We start from the raw sequence: 15,560 nt of genomic DNA, 5'->3' as shown, positions 1-15,560 counted from the left end.
GCGATTCCTATGACGTTAACCACTTTGAATTGTCACTGATTGATAAAATGCCATCCTTTCAAGAAATAAGAAATTGATTGTAGATCCTTTAATCTAATCAGTATCTGCCCTGTTGTGTTACGATAAATTAGAATGAGTGATAGCTACATGCTGAAGGCCATTACTAAGTGAAACCTCTTAATTGTGAGCTGTAAATAATGCATGCACTCACGAACAATTGGTATCCCTGGATGTCGTCATCTTGTGCACAGCTGATCTTTGTTTTGCGATCAAAGTGCGCTGGTACTTGGATGATTTAAAAATGAGTAATTGAATATTACAGCGGTTTTAATAAAACGAAGTTTCTTGGAAAATGAGTTAATTTTCAGTCATCCTAATGGTGAGTATACTTCTCATTCAGTGAAGTATTTAGGTTTTCTGTCGGTTCATGTAGTGTGCGAGGTTAAGGACATTGCTCTAAGTAACATTGCGGCATGATTGCGATACGATAGCATTGTGAATTTAACAGTCAGAGCTTGTGCATGCCGTACGGACCGTATGTAAGTTTTATTCTTAAATACGTCAGCATTATTTGCGAATATACTTACTGGAAATATGCTAGCAATTATCTTTCAGTAATGTGCTAATAATTAGCGTAGCATCGTTAATAAGCTGCAAGTTTGACCTGATTCGTGAACATTGTTGTGCTTGATAATTCGAGTTGGGGGACAGGAAGTGAATTAAGATATGAGGTTGATGTTTTGAGTTTACCTTGCATGAAAAATATTCATACATACCATATTCTCTAATTCTTAATTACTTTCCTATATCTGAAAGTAGAACTGATTCCAGGTATAGACTCGTATCCTTTTGTACTGAGGAATAACATAACAATCAATCAACATATGCGTATTCCATCATTGTGAAGGCCATACAGTACTTAAGTACAGTATTTGGGTATATATTAATATATTATAGGGTTTCACCAAATCAGAATATATTTCTTAAATCATGAGGGGTTTGTTTTCTTCTTCATTTTGATCTTACCGAGCTCGATAGCTGCAGTCGCTTAAGTGCGGCCAGTATCCAGTATTCGGGAGATAGTGGGTTCGAACCTCACTGTCGGCAGCCCTGAAGATGGTTTTCCGTGGTTTCCCATTTTCACACCAGGCAAATGCTGGGGCTGTACCTCAATTAAGGCCACGGCCGCTTCCTTCCCACTCCTAAACCTTCCCTGTCCCATCGTCGCCATAAGACCTATCTGTGTCGATGCGACGTAAAGCAACTAGTAAAAAAAAAAAAAAAAAAAAAAAAAAAAGATCTGGGCAGTGCAAGTAAATGCAAGTGCTTGTAAAACTCAATACATCCTGTTAATCTACTGCATTTCTTCCCCTGGTCAGATTTTGGTGTATCAGAATTTGTATCTTTTCATAATCCTGTATACCCATTTCACCTTCAAAATTCCTCTGCAACACCACATTTCAAAAGGTTTCAGTTTTATTTCATGGCGAGTGACCTGTCATTGAGATCCTGAAATAAGCTTTGCGGTTGAAAATAAATAGAAAATTAATGCTGCTTTTAAAGATAGGTATCTTTCTGAAAAATGCAGCAGATTAAGTTAGCCTACGAGCCCATCAAAAAATGCAAAGATTCATTTGATTCCTAGGTGGACCAGTGAGGAGAGATGAACATGTCAACAATTATTGGAGGTGTGGGACACTGGTTTTAACATAAATGGGTTTCTCAATAATGTTAATCAATTCAAAAGTTGTATTTAAAAAAAAAAAACAGGCGAGTTGGCCATGCCGTTAGGAGCGTGCTGCTGTGAGCTTGCATCCGGGATATAGTGGGTTTGAATCCCCCTGTCGGCAGCCCTGAAGATGGATATCCTTGATTTCCCATTTTCACACCAGGCAAATGCTGAGGCTGTACCTTAATTAAGGCCACGGACGCTTCCTTCCCATTCCTAGGCCTTTCCTCTCCCATCGTCGCCTTCGGTGCGACGTAAAACAAATAGCGAAAAAGAAAGTAGTAGTGTGCAGTTTCATAGTATTTGATGTCCTTCAAGAACGAAATATGTCATTCTATTTTAATTTTCGGGAGATAGTGGGTTCAAACGTCACTGTCAGTAACCCTGAAGATGGTTTTCCATGGTGTCCCAATTTCACACCAGGCAAATGCTGGTGTCAGCATGTACAAGCTCTGACTGTGCCTTAATTAAGACCATGGCCACACCGTTCACACTCCTAGCTTTTCCTATCCCATCATCACCATAAGACCTTCCGTGTTGGTGCGATGGAAAGTAAATTGTAAAAAGGAAAAAATCACAGTGTTAGTACCACTTATGTTCATTATAAACTATTGAATTTTCTTTTTGGGCCATATACAAATTTTTGAGCTTGGTTGAGTGGCTCAGATGTTAAAAAAACCTGGCTCTCTCAGCCCAAGTTGGTGGTTTGATTCCAACTCAGTCCAGTGGTATTTGAAGGTGCTCAAATCTGCCAGCCGTTCGGTGGTAGATGTAGCCTGTTGGCACGTAAATGAACTCCTGTGGGACAGAATTCCAGCTCTTTGGCATCTCTAAAAATCATAAAAGTAGTTAATGGGGTGATAAACCCAATAACACTATTATTTTAAATTTTGTTTTTAAAGCATAGGCCTATATAAATGAATGATTCACACGGAAACCGGGAATTTTCCATTATGACGAAGGCCACTCTTCAAAATTTGTTCGCTGAAATAAAAAATAATTCAGGTTCTTTAGTTCATAAACTATTCCTAGGTAACTTAATAATGATGATGATGATGATGATAATCATGTGTGGCTGTTGCTGAGGCCTAGGATGTCTTTCATTTTCACCCTCTTCGTGTCCCTTGTCTTCCTTTGGCCGATACCTTCATTTTTCGAAGTGTCATCCCTTCCATTTTTTCTTTCCAATTAGTGTTGTAGGCCTATGGAGGATGGTTGCCTAGTTGAACTTCCTCTTAAAACAATAATCAACACCATCAACCACCACCTGGTGCAGCCCTTCTAAGGCAGACCCTCAGACGACTGTGTTAGCATCTGCCATTTATAGGTTTGTGGTGGATGATAGTGTTGTGTATGGTACAAGAGTTGCAGGGATGTTCAACACAGACACCCAGTCCCCGAGCCTAGTGCATTAACCGTTTAAGATTAAAATCCCTAACCTGGCTAGGAATTGAATCCCGGACCCCCCTCGACTAAAGGCAACACTGATCATTCAGCCAAAGAGCCAGACAGGCAGGAGCAGTAACACAACACACAAGTCCTCCTTCCTTTATAGAAAATTATTAATAATAATAATAATAATAATAATAATAATAATAATAATAATAAATTGGCTTTATGTCCCACGAACTACTGTGATGGTTTTCAGACACACTGAGGTGCCAGCATTTTGTCCCGTAGGAGTTCTTTACATGTTCTTTACATGCCAGTAAATCTGTCGACACGAGGCTGATGTATTTCAGCAAGTTCAAATACCACCAGACTGAGCCAGGATCGATCCTGCCCCAGGTTGGGGTCAGAAGGCCAGTGCCTCAGCTGTCTGTGCCACTCAGCCCAGCTTTACAGAAAGTTAAACTCTTCATTGTGAATTCTGCAGAAGTAGAAATTTGTTCTGGGATATTTACCATCAGTCTTTATTTTATTCATTCATTCTTTTTTTTTTTTTTTCCTCTGAAAGACCCAAGTTATGTATAAAAATTATTCAATTTTTACTCATTAAAAGAATATGAATTATCATCCAACCTTGGCAGAAAATCTGGTTCTCGACTTTCCAAGCCTACTTTCTGGCAATGTCAGAATTTGAACGCTGGTTGCATCTAGTTCAGGTACAGTAGATAATAACAGGTTTGGATACTCAGTGAAGCCATATATTTTACACATTATACAAAAATAGTAACCATTGTGGTGATGTTCTTGCTGCTGCCAAACAATTGAGGAGCTAGATGCAATAACAGCGTAAGTCTACTTACGCTGTTATTGCATGAATACTGTTTTCGGATTTCCTGGCCCCTTCACTACAACCCAGTCCAGGTCTTAGTTCGCTAGGATGCCGCTAGAGGTCAGGAGCTCACTAAAACGGGTACCATGCGCTACGCTGTTATTGCATGAGGCATGCTTCACGAGTGGCACGTTAAGTTGTCGCCAGTTCTCTGGCTGGAGAAGATGTCACTGAGTGGAAGAGAAGGTTTTGTGGTGTCACATTTAATAAAAGACAGGTTATCAGCATTTTGACCTATGTTTCTAAGAATGCCTTCTGCTAAAAGCAACAGATTCATGATACAGAAGTTTGTGTGACATTATTACCGTAATGGTGTTGTATCAGAGTCACAGTCCTACACTCCTATGTGCCATTTACCTTCTTAAAGAGGAATGATAGCTTTCTCAGTTTTAATGATTTGAGGCTACATGATGTAAGAAAGTGTGGTGTAAAAGCAGACAAAAGGGTTGATGTTATTTCACTAATGAAATACTTAAAAACTGAAAATGTTGAGTGGTATGTGAAAGTCATGTCTGTGTGCAATGATTCCGTAGAGTCTGCTAATGCAGCATATGAAGATGAATCATCCCGATTTTGATCAATGATACATTTGAGTATTTCAAACAAGTAAGACACACAATGTCTAAATCCCAATTATATACTTTGCGATCTGTTTTTTGTTCCTTTTATTTTCTTTTAGGTTTAAATAATCATTTTGTAAATGAAAATAGGAATAAAAGTTGTTCAAAAAGGAATGTTTCTAATTTTATAACATTTCAACTATTTGTTGGGGGGGGGGGCAATTACCGTAGCCTAATACCATAGTTGGAGAGAGCACTGTAACAAAATTCTCTTGTCACTTTACGAGAAAGAACGAAAAAGGTGAATATTAAATAAAGAATAAATTTAATGGTTTTACCTTTCTTAGTTGACAATTTTTTTGTTTTTTTAGGAATTTGTTCTTAATTTTAGTCAGTTTAGACATTTTGGAGAACTGAGGTGGGATAAACTGCCACTTTTGTTCCTCTATAGTGGGCTATCATGCTTTCCTAACTCCCTGATCAATACTCGTGTATGGCAAAATATAATATTCCTGCTCTTCATGCAATAACAGCGTATAAAATGAAATTTTAAATAACTCTGTCTTTCTTATTAGCTAACAGATCAATAAAATTCTTTGGGAAATACATTTTCTGGCTCTTTTAAATGTCCTTAAATGAAATTCAGGTTGATTCCTAATATTACTTTTAACTCAGAACATTTATAAACTTCAAGCTTCCGTTTCTCAAAATAACGTAAGTCTACTTACGCTGTTATTGCATCCAACTCCTCAATTTATATATATATAAAATAAGAGTTTTTGCCTGTATATTGCTCAGAATTTAAAAAATGGTGTTTCTGTACCAGTTTTCAATTTGCCGTCATTTCTGTATGTATTTATGCACATCATGAGAAAGTGGTTGAAGAGAATTTAATGAAAATCGGTATATAAAGATGGGGAATAGGCTACTACAATCTAGGCTATAAATAATTTTATTCACACTGAATGAAATGGTAGTTTAAGGGAAGGCCTAAAATTTAATTCTCTAATATTTATGTTATTAGTGGTTCTATCGATAAATACTACATAACAAAAGTTATAGAAAATCTCACGACAGGCAGGGAACATCGTAGGTGTTATTCTACAGACCCCACCCACAAGGGAGTGGGGGGGATTATAATAAGAGAATTAATGAATTTACAAGAATTTAGACTTTTGTTGCTTAGTCCATATCAACACCCTGCTGACATGGAAATATTGTTCAATTCTGTTAATTGGCGATGGTTTATGTCATTATTATCTGAAGGTATAAAAACGCATGGTGATCGGTTCATATCGACTAGGAAAATTGTGAAGATGATTATATAAATCAGAAAAAATCGTAAAGGAATGATCGTTTGAAGAATAAGGCAAGAGGGAATGATGAAAGAAAGGAAGACTCCCGTTACATTAGATGCCCTAATATCACAGAGTCAGAAGAAAACTAAATGTGAAAGCCTATAATATCGAAAGCTCATAAAACTGATTAACAATAACATTACATTGACCATTGTTGTGATGTGATTTGTCTCTTCCACTGCCACTGATCTCCGATAGATGGGATTACTGCTGCGTACCGAGTATAATAGCCTGCCTGAACATTGGCGGGAAGTAGCTGAGGAACTAGATGACTTTCTTCTTTAGCATGCCATTCCTCTGGCTCATAAATGTTCTGATACAACTGGTACATTACACACTGATTCATCATAGTATTCCAGTTATTCGATCCCTACTCTGAGGTGCTGATTGGAATTAACAGTGCACACACCAACGGCATAACAGCAGAGGAGTGTTTACGGCTGTCTGTGGCCTGGTCATTCCAGCTATGAAACTTTGGACTGTTAATATTGTCAGCATAGTACTGTTCGTTAAAAGTGAGAAAACGTGCAGTTTTTCATTTGATCGAGTATTTCATATGATAATATTGCTTGTAATCGGGACATTCCTACTGAGGTCATTGTAATGAACTATGTTGATTTCAGTTGGGAAAATTACAAAGACAACATTTCTAAGGACGTAAAAAGGCAGGTGGAAAATAAGGGCTGCTATCATAATGAAAACTACCAAACTTTATTGTGACTGATAGTAGGCAAGAGGGCCTGTCATTACAATGAAAATTCCCTAACCCAGTCATCACATGAGCAAAGACGTATGATAACTTCCCCGTCGCGTTTCTGGGGGAATGTTACGAGCTATGCAATCTTACCCACAACGTGTACACTACTTAACCTAGAATTCTGTATACAGTGTAGAATTCCGCAGTGAAGCACAGGTATATCAGCTAGTTTTAGTATAAAACACTAAAGCCAAGGCCGATGACTTTGATGTTTGGTCTGTATTCGGAAGATAGTGGGTTCGAACCCCACTGTCAGCAGCCCTGAAGATGGTTTTCCATGGTTTCCCATTTTCACACCAGGCAAATGCTGGGGCTGTACCTTAATTAAGGCCATGGCTGCTTCCTTCCCAGTCCTAGCCCTTTCCTGTCCCATCGTCGCCGTTAGACAGATATGTGTCGGTGCGACGTAAAGCCAATAGCAAAAAAAATTGATGTTTGGTCTCTTAAAATAATGATCGTCATCAAAGTTAAGGCTACTCTGTACAGACTATGAAAGTAATGAATGCCCTTGGAGGAGTACGTGATAAAGGCTACCCAAACTCTCACATAACTCGTAATCCAGCAGTTTCTAGGCGAAAGATTGTTTCTAATAGATCTCTATAATTTGAGGTAATATATGCTAATTTTCGCAACAAATCTTTGGAAATCAGTTCCTATACGATTTTTACTGATGATGTTTCACTACTGTCAAAAGTAGAAACAATTTCTTGCACAGTTTCGTAGTGTTCATAGTAGTACTCCATTGTGTGCAGCAACGTCACTCATTGCTGAGCACTTGCTGAGGAATCAGAGGCACACAACCCGTTTGAATTTTGCCTTAATGGAGCTTTACAGTCAAAATTGAAATAATAAATAAAGAGGTTCAACCTATTCAATACAAAAGAATAAGAAATGCAGTGATTACATTCTTATTTAATAATAAGTAGAAGTGGTACCGGTTTCGACCCTAGTCCAGGTCATCATCAGCTGATTAAAACATGAAAAACAATGCATTGGAAAAAGAAAATAAAAGATCAAGTTCACTCTGGATCAGTAGAAGAGGCGATATAAAAATGACGGGGGTAGACACTGTAAAATTCAGAAGAAGTAAAATGTAAGTCACTTAAAAGAAACAGTGCATAACTTTCTGAATGGCAGTATGGCACACGCAGTGTTAGGCAAAGTCTTATAATGTTTATGAAAAGCGGAGAACGGTTAAATGAGCTAGCTTGTATACACTGTCAGGCACAAAGTCATAACACAATCGAACACATATGAAGATCCATAATGGTGCTGAAGCTGAAGATGAGCTGGCAAGTTATTTCAATTGATCTACTTGATCTAGACAGAAGTACATGGATATGATTAGTGAGAATTTTCGAACAGTAGACAGTAAGCAGGATCAGGATATAGAAAGTGAATGGGTGGCATACAAGGATGCTGTAGTAGAAACAGCAAGGGAATGCCTAGGAACAACTGTGTGTAAAGATGGGAAAAAGCGAACATCTTGGTGGAATGATGAAGTGAGAGCAGCCTGTAAACGTAAAAAGAAGGCTTATCAGAAATGGCTCCAAACAAGGGCCGAGGCAAACAGGGATTTGTACGTAGATAAAAGAAACAGAGCGAAACAAATAGTTGTTGAATCCAAAAAGAAATCGTAGGAAGATTTTGGTAATAACCGGGAAAGGCTAGGTCAAGCAGCAGGGAAACCTTTCTGGACAGTAATAAAGAATCTTAGGAAGGGAGGGAAAAAGGAAATGAACAGTGTTTTGAATAATTCAGGTGAATTCATAATAGATCCCAGGAAATCACTGGAGAGGTGGAGGGAATATTTTGAACATCTTCTCAATGTAAAAGGAAATCATCCTGGTGGTGTTGCAAACAGCCAAGCTCATGGGGAGGAGGAAAATGATGTTGGTGAAATTATGCTTGAGAAAGTGGAAAGGATAATAAATAAACTCCATTGTCATAAGGCAGCAGGAATAGATGAAATTAGACCTGAAATGGTGAAGTACAGTGGGAAGGCAGGGATGAAATGGCTCCATAGAGTAGTAAAATTAGTGTGGAGTGTTGGTAAGGTACTTTCAGATTGGACAAAAGCAGTAATTGCACCTATCTATAAGCAAGGGAACAGGAAGGATTGCAACAACTATCGAGGTATCTCATTGATTAGTATACCAGGCAAAGTATTCACTGGCATCCTGGAAGGGAGGGTGCGATCAGTCGTTGAGAGGAAGTTGGATGAAAACCAGTGTGGTTTCAGACCACAGAGAGGCTGTCAGGATCAGATTTTCAGTATGCGCCAGGTAATTGAAAAATGCTACGAGAGGAATAGGCAGTTGTGTTTATGTTCCGTAGATTTAGAGAAAGCATATGACAGGGTACCGAGGGAAAAGATGTTCGCCATACTGGGGGACTATGGAATTAAAGGTAGATTATTAAAATCAATCAAAGGCATTTATGTTGACAATTGGGCTTCAGTGAGAATTGATGGTAGAATATGTTCTTGGTTCAGGGTACTTACAGGGGTTAGACAAGGCTGTAATCTTTCACCTTTGCTGTTCGTAGTTTTCATGAATCATCTGCTGAAAGGTATAAAATGGCAGGGAGGGATTCAGTTAGGTGCAAATGTAGTAAGCAGACTGTGCCGAAAGCCTGCAGTCTAATATCTTGGAACTTGAAAATAGGTGCAATGAGTACGGTATGAAAATTAGCCTCTCGAAGACTAAATTGATGTCAGTAGGTAAGAAATGCAACAGAATTGAATGTCAGATTGGTGATACAAAGCTAGAACAGGTCGATAATTTCAAGTATTTAGGTTGTGTGTTCTCCCAGGATGGTAATATAGTGAGATTGAATCAAGGTGTAGTAAAGCTATGCAGTGAGCTCACAGTTACGATCAACAGTATTCTGTAAGAAGGAAGTCAGCTCCCAGACGAAACTATCTTTACATCGGTCTGTTTTCAGACCAACTTTGATTTAACAAGTTTAATATTGCTGTAGGTAACAGGTAAATGAAAAACAGATATGCAACGGGTTCTGTGAGACTACATTCTTCTCCTTCTTTGTTGTTTAGGCCTACTGAGGACCACGGGGCTCGTATCTACTCTTCGGTAAAGTTGTTGCTTTCTTCTTCTTCTTCCAATACTCCTTCATTTGCTGACTATGAGCCAGCTTTCTCTCCTCTGTCCACTTAGTTCCTGTAGTCTTCTTACTTGTAAGGGATGTTGGGAAAACCCCATGCCAGATGGCTTGACGGAACAGTAGTCGGTCACGAGTTCGTCCCAGTGGGATATCTAGTTGTTCCACATCCAACTTAACTGACGTGATCCATTAGTTCTTAGAAGCCTTGCCTCTTCCCGTTACTGTGAATATCCTGTTGGTTAGTCTGTCGGAATCCAGACGGGCCAAATGTCCATAAAAGGCCAGGCACCTTTTCCTTATAGATGTGACAATGTCTTCTTGGTGTTCATACAGTTCATCATTATGGTGGATTCTGTAAATGCCTCTTTCCTCTCTGATTGGTCCTAATATCCTCCTCAGGACCTTCCTCTAACTCCAGCTTTCTGAGTGGGCCCTTCTTGGCCATTACAAGGCACTCAGAAGCATACAGAAGAGATGGTTTGACGACCGAGTTGTAGTGTCTGAGTTTGAGGTTCTTGGAGAGGCACTTAGGTGAACAGATACTACGACGTGAGTGATAAGCCCTTCCAAACTTTGTACATCTGGCATCTATAGCTAGTTTCTTGCTCTGATTTGCAGAGATCCATTCTCGCAAGTACTTAACTGCAGGTACTTTTCGTATGGTAGCATCTGTGAGAGGAATTGTAGAAGGGGCATCCTTGATATTGGTCATAAATTCAGTCTTCTGGATGCTGATCTGCAGACCAGTCTTAACCGCTACACTATAAAGACTCTGTAAGTAGGTTGCCAGTAGAATTAGGTCATCGGCAAAGGCTAGGCATGGGACAATGAGGTTGTCTCTCTTGTACCCAAGCTTAAGTCCATCTCCCGGTGGTAGCATCGTTCTCCATTCCCTAATGATCTTTTCCAGGACACAGATGAAGAGAACGCAGGAGAGACCATCATCCTGTCTAACTCCTGTTCTGATTGGAACGCTTTCGGATAGTTCACCTCTGAACCTGACCTTGGACGCAGTGTTCCTCAGAGTGGCTTGAACTAATCGTAGGGTCTTCCCATCCAGACCAAGTTCCCATAGTATGGAGAAAAGGGTGTCTCTGTCCACAGAGTCATAATCTTTCTGAAAATCTGAAAAAAGGTATGTCCACCTTGGCTTTTTTAATTGAGAACTGTCTTAAGATTGTGTATCTGTTCTGGACAAGATCTAGTCTTGCAGAAACCAGCTTGGTATTCACCTAATTGCGAGACTAGCTGTGTGGTGACTGTATTGAGCAGGGCTACAGAGAGGATCTTGTAGTTAATTTATAACAAGGAAATACCTCTATAATTTTTGAGGTCTGTCTTACTTCCCTTCTTGTGGAGGGGATGAATCACGGCAGACGTCCATCCTTCGAGTAGGGACTCTGTTGTCCATATGTCCTTTATGATTTGATGAATGCTCTGCAAAGACTGGTCATCTGCATGTTTCCACATCACGGCAACTATGCCATCTTCACCTGAAGCCTTGTTGTTCTGAAGACCACTGATGATGTCCATTATTTCTTCTCTTGTAGGTGGTTGAGAATCAGCGTTCCTGTGTGAAGGCTCATGAAAAATAAGCTTTTCTTTAGGTTGCTCCATGTTTAGTAGCTTCTGGAAATAATCTGCAAGAGTTTTGATGCAGTCTTTATTGTTCAATTGAAGTTTTCCATCTGGCCCATGGAGGATGAGGGTAGGAGCTGTGTACTGGGTCTTTTGCTTCTTAAGTCCTTTGTACAGGTCTCTTGAGTTGTTTCTCGGAAAATTATTTTCAGCCTGTTGCATTAGGCTCGTGAGGTAATTTCTCTTGGCTCTGCAAATGGTGTTAGCTGTAGCTTTTCTTTGCATGAGGAAGGCTTCATAATTGGCTTCAATTTTATGTTGGTTCCACCTAGTCCAGGCTTTACATCTTTCTTTTATAACCTCATCACACTTTGTACCGGTACTCCACAATGGGTGTTTGCCTTTGGTTGATGAGGCAGGAATAGTTTCCTGAGTGGCATCCAGCAAGGCCTTTTGTAAGGCAGTCCATCCTTCTTTCTCTGTATTCTTCCTGAGGGTATCCTGAAAATGACAGTCCTCATCACACAGTTACAGAGTGTCGAACCTGGGTATCTTATAACTAGGCTACTTTGGAGATTCGGTGGTTTTCCTAAAGGGTTGCATATTAATCTTGACAAGTGAAAGGTAGTGATCAGAGTCTTATGTTGGCTCCTCGTAATACCTTGACGTTCTGTATGTCCATATGATGTTGCCATGCTATAGCAACATGGTCTAACTGGAATTCACCAAGCGTAGGATTTGGACTCTACCAGGTTTTGGCCTTTCTAGGTAGACGTTTGAAGGCTGTTGATTTCAGGACTAAGTTGTACTTGTCGCAGAGTTCAATGAGATGTTCTCAATTTCTTTTTGTTCTCTTAATGGCTGGATAATGGCCTACATTATTATCCAAACATGGCATTAAATCATACAGGATCAAACGCACTAGATGCGCGGTTTTGGCCGTTTAGCCATTAGCTTGTGTTCGGGAGTTCTGAAGATGGTTCTCCATAGTTTGCCATTTTCATACCACTTTCAATTTAATTATGACTGCTGCATTCCTTGTTCTAGTCCTTTTCTAATCCATCGTCGCCAAACCCACCTGTGTTAGTACTAACTCTAAGAAAGAAAGGAGAACCATACATGATTGACATTAGGTTGTGGGAAAAGTGGCAGAGAAATAAGGAGAAACATTAATAATCAAAAAGAAAGAAAGGCCTAGTTTGTATGTTTCAAAGTACTGTAATGAAGGTAGCAGAAGTGAGTATGAAGAAGTACAACTCTCTTAACACTAGTCAGAGGGAGTAAAAAAGAAATGGTCCAGTTCTTCAAAGAATGAACAAAAGAAAGAGAACAACCACAAAGGCTGTGAAAATGAAATACTCCCTAGGTTTTGCAAACCTAATACTGCCAGGATCTAAAAAGAACAAGGGTTGACTAAAGGAAATCTGATTGGAAAGGAAACCAATCGTATATCTGCTTTTCTTTTACTTGTTACCTACAGCAATATTAAAGGTGTTGAATTGTACATTTTATCGCAGTGTATTTATGAGTACAGATTCATCTCACCTCATACCCAACCCCGTAGAGAAATGGGACAAGGGTTGGACAAACAAACATTTATGAGTACAGTAGAGAGAATACCTATCTGTCAGAAGAAGGTGAAGCAACTCTGTATGTCAGCAGCTAGCTCATGTTTCATACATAGCACAAATCGAACAGGGCAGTCTCCAGCTGGCAAATGATGCACGTTTGAACACATTTAATTTTCTCGAGAACTACTTGTCCCATTTTCAAAATAATCATGGTGTTGAATTTGTAAAGTTTGTATGTAAGTTTAAGGCTATGTGTAGAAAACAGCATAGTTCCATTAAAAAAAAAACAAAGTTAATACCATTATTTCATGACACCATTAAAAATTACTGTAAGTCTGATTATAAGCCCTTGGTACCATTACTGAAAGTGAAAACAGAATGCCAATATCTTGAACAGTTCAAGAATTATTTGAGTTGGCCAACTTAGCTGAATTTATTTATTTAATCGTATGGTGATTATAACTACAAATTTATGAGTCCAGGTCCAAGTGTTTCAGCCACTCTACAGCACTCTCTGCAAGATGATACAGGTTGCTGGGGCTTCCGGAGTAGGCATGAAGAGGGCACCGCAGGATGACATGGTCCATGGTCTGCTCCCCCTCACCGCATTCACACATTGGAGAATCCATCCAACCCCATTTATGGCGTAAGAAATTGCAGCATCCATGCCCAGTTCTCAGTTTGTTGAGGCGACACCATAGTTTTCTTGGGAGGTCAAATCCCTTCATTTTCTGGGTTGGATTTAGGTCATGAGCATTTGTTCCAGATGTTGAAATTGACCACTCATCCCACCAGCTCTCGTTTGGATTAAAATTATCCCTCAAGAGTCGGCCGGCGAGTATACTTGCTGGTCTCCTAGATCGAAGTCGTCGTGGCGATGGGTAACAAAATTCCTGGTGAACTGGTAATGAGGGAGATGACCAGATCTTTGCTTCTCTCAGCAGGGCTTTCCTTTCTCTTCAGATGGGGTGGTGGGATATGACTAAGTACGGGTAACCAGTGGCAAGGTGTTGATTTTACAGTACCAGTTAAGCAGTGCATGGTATCATTCAGCTTAGTATCCACTTTATGCACATGTGCACTTTCCAGCCATACAGGGGCACAGTATTCCACTGCAGAGTAGACAAGACCGTTAATTGTAAGCAGTCAGCTGAGGCTCCCCAGGAACTGCCACAAAGCTTGTGCAGGATATTATTCCTTGTGGCGATTTTGTGAGAGATCTTGGTGAGATGTTTTTTGTAGCTCAGAGTTCTGTCCAAAGTCACTCCTAGATATTTCGGGAGTGGGTTGTACTTTAGTTTTTCACCAAGGAATAAAACAGATGGCTCGTAGTTTGCGAGTCGGTTGCTGAGATGAAAACTGAAACCTCGGTCTTAGAAGCACTTGGGATCAAACGCTAAGACTTGAAGAATGTTGCCATTTTGACCAAGTCTGCTGAAAGAATGCCTTCTCCATCCTCCAAATTTCTGCTTTGAGCTACCAGTGCAATGTCGTCTGCATAGATGAACTTAGTAGCTGTGGTTGGTGGTAAATCATGGATGTAGAGGTTGAAAAGAACTGGGGCCAATACTGATCCCTGTGGCAGATCGTTATTTAACTTTCTTTTGCTACTTTTAGAATAACCTAGGAATACTACAAACTCTCTCTCACAGAGCATGTTGGAAATTAGATTTGCAATTTCCAAACAGGGAATTACTTCCAGCACTTTAAGAATTAGTCCATGTCGCCAGACAGTATCATATGCACTTGTCAGATCAATAAAGACAGCTGTTGATTTTAACTTCGTTTGGAAGCCTGCCTCGATGTGAGTGGTAAGAGACAAAACTTGATCAGTGCAGCTACGATTTCTTCTGAAACCAGCTTGCTCTGGGGGGATTACAGCGTCAATGAGTGGTGCTATCCTAGTGAGGAGGACTTGTTCCAAGAGTTTATAAGTGCAACTGAGAACTGCTATTGGGCGGTAGTTTTCAGGTCTCTGCTCCGACTTTCCAGGTTTAATAAGGGCGATCACCTTTGACCGTTTGAACTGCTTCGGCAAGTTGTTAGTCTGAAGGATGTAAGTAAAAAGAGAAGTGATCCACTTTATGCTATGTGGACCCATATTTCAAAGGAATTCATTGAAGATATTATCAGGGCCAGCAACCTTACCGGTTTTCAGAATTTTGATAGCAGCTTCAACTTCCTGAATAGAGAATGGTCTAGACAGTTCCTCATTTTTCTTTGTTCCATGTTTGAGCTCAGTGAGCTTACGTTTCACAGTTTTTGTATGGCATTTATCTCTCTTGGCTTGGGTGACTTCAACCATTCTATTTGCAATGGCATCTGGGCTCAGGACTTAGCTTAATAATGCTGTATATATTTTCTTAGGTGAGTTCAGTATCGTTTAAAACAAAGTGTTAGTTAAATTTTTCTCCTTCTCCATCAACTGTTAAACTTGGTGTACCGAGCTCGATAGCTGCAGTCGCTTAAGTGCAGGTAGTATCCAGTATTTGGGAGATAGTAGGTTCGAACCCCACTGTCGGCAGCCCTGAAAATGGTTTTCCGTAGTTTCCTATTTTCACACCAGGCAAATGCTGGGGCTGTACCTTAATTAAGGCCACGGCCGC

The 15,560-nt window shown here is 39.8% G+C and overlaps 1 protein-coding gene across 1 annotated transcript in view; it reads left to right on the top strand.

The window, feature by feature from the left end:
- Window positions 1-266: 266 nt before the first annotated feature.
- Window positions 267-15,560, top strand: part of LOC136880956 (thiamine transporter 1) — an 84,376-nt gene continuing 69,082 nt past the window's right edge. The window contains exon 1 of the mRNA XM_067153504.2: window positions 267-379. The gene's annotated coding sequence lies outside the window, so the exon portion shown is untranslated. The remainder of the gene's footprint in view (window positions 380-15,560) is intronic.

The sequence above is a fragment of the Anabrus simplex genome, chromosome 9 (genome assembly GCF_040414725.1).
Source record: "Anabrus simplex isolate iqAnaSimp1 chromosome 9, ASM4041472v1, whole genome shotgun sequence".
NCBI lineage: Eukaryota > Metazoa > Arthropoda > Insecta > Orthoptera > Tettigoniidae > Anabrus > Anabrus simplex.
Note: the sequence above shows the minus strand (reverse complement) of the source record. Positions and strands in the feature narration are given on the sequence as shown.